The sequence below is a fragment of the Penaeus chinensis genome, chromosome 32, assembly GCF_019202785.1.
Source record: "Penaeus chinensis breed Huanghai No. 1 chromosome 32, ASM1920278v2, whole genome shotgun sequence".
Taxonomy (NCBI): domain Eukaryota; kingdom Metazoa; phylum Arthropoda; class Malacostraca; order Decapoda; family Penaeidae; genus Penaeus; species Penaeus chinensis.
Window position 1 is genome coordinate 30,411,538 of NC_061850.1, and position 7,500 is coordinate 30,419,037.

The following is a 7,500-nucleotide window of genomic DNA, read 5'->3' on the forward strand; positions in this document are numbered from 1 at the left end:
CCCATCCCCCCTTTTGTATGCCTGCTGACCTTAAGGAAATCCACGTGTCACATGCGACGGATGAGAGGTGTCACGGCTATAATTTCTGCCACGGATCTCTGTCTGACAGGCTGTCCGACTCACTCACTCCCTGTCTCCGTGGCCGCGTGTGGAGTGGAAAAAAAATCCTTCTAAACGGGCAGCTTCATTGAACATTATTCGCATATTTCTACTTCTCTGTTTAAAGATCTGTTTTTGCTTTCTGCTTCTCTTTCAATGAAGAAGAGGAAGAAGAGAAGGAGGAGGAGGAGGAGGGAGGAGAGGAGGGAACGAGAAGGGAGGAACAGAAATCTAATCGGTTTATCTATGTATTTATCTATCGGCTTGTTTGTCTATGCACACTAGTAATCTTCCTAATATTGTTCGGTTATATTACTACCCTTGCTCTTTGTTTCATATTTTTCTTTGTGTTATTTGATTTCGAAATGAGAAATGAGAAACACCCGATGAATTAATGAAACTTAAAAAAAAAAATAATGTTAGGTGTGGACGCACAGCCTTGAATATTTAGGCTTGTGTGCCCTGTGTAATTTGCATAGACTTTCCACCCTAGTTCATCTCTGTCTACACCATTCTTACTCTCGTACTTTTTCTCTCTCTTTTTATCTCCCTCCCTCTCCCCCCCCCCCCCTCTCTCTCTCTCTTTCTCTTTCTTTCCCTCTTTCCCTCTTTCCCACTTTCCCTCTCTCCCTTTCTCCTTCTCTCCTTCTCCACCCGTCCTCTTTCCCTTCCCACCCCCTTCTCTCCAGCCTTCCTCCCCTGCGGAGTCTGTTCAGCTCCCGTCCCCTTCAGTGCGTAGCCGAGAGCCGAAGAGGGAAGGTGTCGCGCCGCGCGTGGCACCTGATTCAATATAAATGCAATGTCCGGTTCCCCAATTAAAGGAAATTAAATTACAGCGATGCGAAGTCGTGGCCAAAAATATTGGATAGGCCTTGATTTTTAGCTTCTGGGGCGTTGCGTCTGTGGATGTGTGCTCGGATGGATGGATAGATGTGCAAGTTTGTGTATTTATTTGTTTTTATAGATGCGTTATTCACCCCCCTCTACCTTCTCTCACTCTCTATCTCTATCTCTATCTCTATCTCTATCTCTATCTCTGTCTCTCTCTCTCTCTCTCTCTCTCTCTCTCTCTCTCTCTCTCTCTCTCTCTCTCTCTCTCTCTCTCTCTCTCTCTCTCTCTCTCTCTCTCTCTCTCTCTGACCACCACCAGTTACCTGCACGACACATGCCTGGGCCCATGGGAGAGGGAGAGGCGGTTGGGAGGGGAGGGGGGGGGAAGGGGAGGGATTTAGGAAAGAAGGGAAAGGGGAAGGGAAATCGGGAGGGGGGGAGCGAAGGGGGGGGGGGGCTGAGGACAGCTGATATTCGCGTGCTAATCTCCCCTCCAGGCCTACCGGTCCCTGGCCGCCTCTCCTCGCCAGCGCCGCCGCCCGAGTCCGGCTGAATTTCCTCTCGTTTTTCCTTGAACGCCTTCGTATATATATGTGTGTGGGGGGGGGGGGGGGGAGTGAGTGAGTGAGTGAGTGAGTGAGTGAGACACACACACGCACACTCACATTTTGTCATTCCCCCCTCTCTCTCTCTCTCTCTCTCTCTCTCTCTCTCTCTCTCTCTCTCTCTCTCTCTCTCTCTCTCTCTCTCTCTCTCTCTCTCTCTCTCTCTCTCTCTCTCTCTCTCTCTCCCTCTCTCCCTCTCGTATTATCATTACTATGGATACGTATATATTAACGTTGAATTCATGCGTACACATCTCCCCACAAGTGAGAAGAGAAAGCCACGGAGACCGAGAGAGAGAGAGAAGGAGAGGAGGGGAAGGAGAGAAGGAGAAGGAGAAGGAGAAGGAGAAGGAGAAGGAGAGGAGGAGACCGAGACCGAGAGAGAGAGAAGGAGAGGAGGGGAAGGAGAGAAGGAGAAGGAGAAGGAGAAGGAGAGAAGGAGAAGGAGAGGAGGAGAGGAGGAGAGGAGGAGACCGAGAGAGAGAGAAGGAGAGGAGGGGAAGGAGAGAAGGAGAAGGAGAGGAGGAGACCGAGAGAGAGAGAAGGAGAGGAGGGGAAGGAGAGAAGGAGAAGGAGAGAAGGAGAAGGAGAAAGAGAAAGAGAAAGAGAAGGAGAGGAGGGGAAGGAGAGGAGGAGAAGGAGAGAAGGAGAAGGAGAAGGAGAAGGAGAGAAGAAGGAGAAGAAGGAGAAGAAGGAGAAGGAGAAGGAGGAGAAGAAGGAGAAGAAGGAGGAGGAGGAGGAGAGAGCGAGGCCGTGAGACCGCCCTCGGGAGCCGACGGGGAAAGCGGGAAGCTCAACCTGATCCCTGATCCCTCGGCCGCATCTCTTTAAACTCGAGACTCCGAAGGGGTTGCGTGCCTTCGGTGCCCCCCCCCCCCCCTCCCCCACTTCCTTCGCTGCTCTCGGTGGACATCTCTCCTTTCTCTCTCTCTCTTTCTCATTCTCTCTTTCTCATTCTCTTTCTCATTACCTCTCTGTTTCTCATTCTATTTTTTTATTTTCTTTTCTACCTTTTTCGTGGATATTCTTTTTGTGTTTCTTTATTTTATTTTTATCTTACTTCATTTTGTTGTTTTGTTTCATTTAAAGTCGCAAGTAATTTCCCAGGCTCTATTTTATTTATTTATTTTGCCACAAAATGCCTCATATCAGTCCAAGGTAAGGGCAGGGAAGATGGGGGGGGGGGGTCTGGCATGTGCCCTTCGAGTCGTAGCGAGACGACCACGTGCCGCGTCGTTTCAAGGGGCACAATGCTCCCTCTCCTTAACCCCTCCTCCTTCCCCCTCTATCCTCTCCCTCTCCCTCTCCCCTACCCCATCCCCTTCATCTCCCCCTCCCTTACTCCATCCCCTCCCTCTTCCCCTCCTTCCCCTCCCCTCTCCCCCCTTCCCCTTTCCTTTATCTCTCTCCCTCTCTCCTGACAATCCGGAAGCCCGTTTGCCCCGTGTCCTGCGTCGCGAGTGAATGCAGCCCCCTTTTTTGGAGACGCTGAGGCCAATTTTAAGAGCGATTTTAAGAGCGGGAGGGCCTTGTCGCCGGTAGGAGGGCGGGGGAGGGGAGGGGCGGTCAAGGGGGAGGCTCTTGAATGGGGGGAAGACGACATAAAACCTGCATAAAAGTTCCTCCTCTTGTCAAGCCGCCGTCGACGCGCTTCTGTGCCCCACTGTCTCCCCTTTTGCTTTTATTCGGGCCTTTATTGCGGTTTATTCTTCGTCCTTTCGTCGTCGTTTCGTTCTCTTTTCTCTTCCCCTCTCTCTCTTCTCTTCCTCCATCCCTCCCTTCCCCCTTCTTCCTTCCCTCCTATCCTCCCTTCCTTCCCCTTCTTCCCTCCCTCCCATCCCCTCCTCCTCCTTTCCTCCGTTCCCTTCTCCCTCCCTCCTTTCCCCTTCTTCCTCCCTGCCCCTCTCCCTGCCTCTCCTCCTTCCCCTCTCCCTCCCTCCCTCAGATCTCAGTGACCGGCAAAGTCGATGGCGTAGGCCTATGGAACTCCTTCCGTCTCTCCCCCTTTGATGGAACCTCTATTGCCCTCGTCTTGCTCTGAGCACGCGGAAAGGAGGGGAGAGGAGAAGGGGAGGAGGAGGAGGAGAAAGAGAGGAGGAGGAGGAGAAAGAGAGAAGGAGGGCAGAGAAAAAAGGGAGGAGGAGAAAGAGAGTAGGAGGGGAGAGGCAAAGGGGAGGAGGAGGAGGAGGAGGAGAAAGGGAGTAGGAGGGGAGAGGCAAAGGGGAGGAGGAGGAGGAGAAAGAGAGAAGGACGGAAGAGAAAAAGAGGAGGAGGAAGAGGACTAGGAGGAGGGGGGAAGAGGAGGAGGAGGAGGGGGGAAGAGGAGGAGGAGGAGGGGGAAAGAGGAGGAGGAGGAGGAGGGGGAAAGAGGAGGAGGAGGGGGAAAGAGGAGGAGGAGGAGGGGGGAAGAGGAGGAGGAGGAGGGGGGAAGAGGAGGAGGAGGAGGGGGGGAAGAGGAGGAGGAGGAGGGGGGGAAGAGGAGGAGGAGGAGGGGGAAGAGGAGGGGAGAAGAAGGGGAAGAAGAAGGGGAAGAGGAGGAGGGAAGAGGGGGAAGAAGAAGGGGAGAAGAAGGGGAAGAGGGGAAGAGGGGGGAGAGGAGGAAGGGGAGGGCGGCAGCTAAAAGGGGAAAAAGGGAGAATAACAAGCGAATAACAGAATACAGTGATAGCAGCAACCCCAAGAGAGCCGCGCTTGAAAACCAAAAAAGAGTAAAAGATCTAAAAATGCAGAGATACGCAAGACGAAACAGGAAGCCCGGGCGAGCAGGAGAGGGCAGAGGACGCGAGCGAACAGCATGATAACAGCCCACAGGGAAGCCACGCGCGCTATCATGCAAGTCCACATACGTTGTTCGGAAGCGCGTAAGGACGTCGAGGTGGAAGGAGGGGGGGGGGGTGGAGGGGGGAGCGAGCGGCAAAAAGCTGGTGTCCAAAAAAAGGGATAGAGATAGACGGCGTACGGCAGAAGAGGGGAGATAATGGACAGCCGGATTGGGGCGCGACGCGAGGCGAGCGAAGATAAGGCGAATCAGGGCGAAGGAAGGAGGAGGAGAAAGAGAAAGAAAAAGAAAGGAACAGAAAGAGAAGGAGACGGAGAGGGAGAAGAAGGTGGAGGTAAAGAAAGTGCGGAACAAGAAGACGACGACAAAGAAGACGGGCAACAGGAATAGGAAGAAGAAAAGGGAGGAGGAGGCGGAGGAAGGGGCGAGGCACTGGCGCCAAAAGCCTTGAGGGGTGGAGAAGAGCGAAGGCAGAGAAGGAGACGGAGAGAAGTGGGGAAGTCAGGAAAGACCGAGGAAGTGGGTGATAGAGAGAGGGGAAAGGATTCAAAGGAGGTACAATGGAGAGAGAGAGAGAGGACGAGGAGGAGGACGAGGAAGAGGACGAGGAAGAAGAAGAAGAGGGGGAATGGAGAGAAAGAGAAGAGGTGGAACTGCAAGAAAAGGTTAAAGGGAGAAGAGATAGAGGTGTGAGAGAGAATAAAGGAGAGCGAACGGAGAGAAACAGAGAAAGGAGAGGGAGGAGAGAAGCGAATAACAACCGACCGAGAGAGAGTTCAAAAAGCACAAACGGACGAAAAACAGAAAGGCCGACGGAGGCATTCGAGTTAAAGAGGGGATGAGGAAGATGCGATAATGCGGGAGGAAGGAGAGGGGAGAAGGGGGCCAGAGAGGGAAAGGGAGAGGGCGAGAGACGTCGAACAAAGGGGACGATGGCGACACCGGCCCTAACTACCTCGTAACTCTCTCGAACCGTTCCCCTCGCCCGCCAGCCCGCCCGCCCGCCGCCCTCGCCCGCCGCCCTCGCCCGCCCGCCATGTGGGAGCCCTTGCCAGGTGCGCCCCCTCCCCTCCTCCTCCCACCACCACGCCCGCTCGCTTGCATGGGCGGGATTTTCCTCAGGGACTTTCCTCTCTCCGTTCCTCTCCCTCTCCCTCCCTTCCTGCACCGTAAATCCCGGAGAGAATAAATCCTAAACTGAACTGAAGGAGGGAATTCCAGCAACACTTGGCTTTTTGATTCGTGAGATGAACCCTTTGGGGAGGAGGGGAGGTTGGGGGCAGCGGGAGGGGGCGCGGGGGCTGAAGTGGGGGGTTTGGAGGGAGCGAAATAAGGGTAGTGGCTGTGGGAGAGGATTCTAAAGGGGGGCATAGGAAGGGAGTGGGGGGGGGGAGGCTGTGGTCGGTTAAACAACAAAGATATAAAGGGCGCGGGCCGTAAACAGTAAAGATGTCACGGGGCGAGAGGGCGACGCGGGGGGGGGGGGGGGGTTGTCAATGTTGCCATTATCACAAGGGTTCTGGCAACACTGATTTGGGCGATTGTGACTGCTCCTTTTTTCTTTTTTTCTTTTTTCTCCTCTTTTCGTTTTTTCAGAGGGCAGGCGGTCGAATCTGTAATTTATTTTCGTTTACTCCGAGAGAGAGAGAGAGAAAGAACGAAAGAGAAAGAGAAAGAGAAAGAGAAAGAGAGAGAGAGAGAGAGACACTTCCCTGTAATCCCTCGTCGGTCGCGGGGCAGTTCGGAGGGAGCGGAGAGCTGACAGGGGAGTCATAGCATGATGTTTGGAGTAGTTGAATGGGATTGGAATGTTTCGCGGGGCGTCTCGGCGGTCCTCGCCTTCCCTCCGCCGCTCTGTGCGAGGGGGCGGGAGAGGCCGCAGGGGGAGGGGAGGATCGGGGGAGGAGGCGTAGGGCCGTAAGGGGGGAAAGCGGGAGGGGGCGTGAGGATCCGCGTTGAGTGTCGGCGAGGGGGGCGAGGGGGGCGAGGGGAGCGCGGTGGGCGCAGGTGAGTCGTGCCTGTCATGCGAAGGTCGAGGCCTCCGAGAGACCTCTGGGCGTCTTATCGGGGACCGTCACTGCCCGCCGTCGCCCTCCTGTTGAATGACATTGTCCTATATCGTATGCTCTTTAAATAACGGCTGTAAATTGCGCCAAACGAGTCATAAATGGCAGCAGACCTGTTTGCAGGACGAGAACAGCCGTAATCTCTCTCGTCCGTCCCTCGCCCGCCCGAACGCCCTTCCCGGCCGAGTCTAGTCTGCCGTGGCCTCTCCTTACACTCACAATAGTCTGCGAATTGTCGAGGAGTCGCGTCAAGCGGTCATCGGGTCCGCCCTTACCCCCCCCCCCTCCCACCCCGCTCCTGATGCAATGCCGTAGTGCAGAGACGGGAGAGAGGGTCCGTATGCCGTATGTAGGGGGGGAGGGAGGGGAAAGGGGAAGGGGGAAAGGAAAAGGAAAAAGGAAGGGAAGGGGAGGGGGAGGGGGAGGGGAGAGATACGCGGTAGCGGAAGAGGCGAGCGATCTCGGTTCCGTTTAAAGGGAAATAAAGCATTTGCTCGTCTGAAGGTTGCCGAATCACGCCACGTGGTCGCGGATCAAAAACAAGGTTCCTCTCTCTCTCTCTCTCTCTCTCTCTCTCTCTCTCTCTCTCTCTCTCTCTCTCTCTCTCTCTCTCTCTCTCTCTCTCTCTCTCTCTCTCTCTTTCATTCTAGGTGGCTATTTAGGTCTTTCAAAAATATATAAAATATATTACCAAATAAAAGCACATGCATTTACATAATACCGATTGGAAATGTAGATTGACAGGCATTCACACACAACACACACACACACATAGACATACATATGCATACATACACACACATACATACACACACACATACACACACACACACACACACACACACACACACACACACACACACACACACACACACACACACACACACACATACATACACACATACATACACACATACATACACACATACATACACACACATACATACACACACACATACATACACACACACATACATACACACACACATACATACACACACATACACACACACATACACATACACACACACACACACACACACACACACACACACACACACACACACACACACACACACACACACACACACACACACACACACACATATGCATATATATA

The 7,500-nt window shown here is 53.6% G+C and overlaps 1 protein-coding gene across 3 annotated transcripts in view; it reads left to right on the forward strand.

Moving 5' to 3' along the window:
• Positions 1–7,500, forward strand: part of LOC125042629 (ski oncogene-like) — a 147,648-nt gene that overhangs the window by 130,043 nt on the left and 10,105 nt on the right. The gene's annotated exons all lie outside the window — the stretch shown is intronic.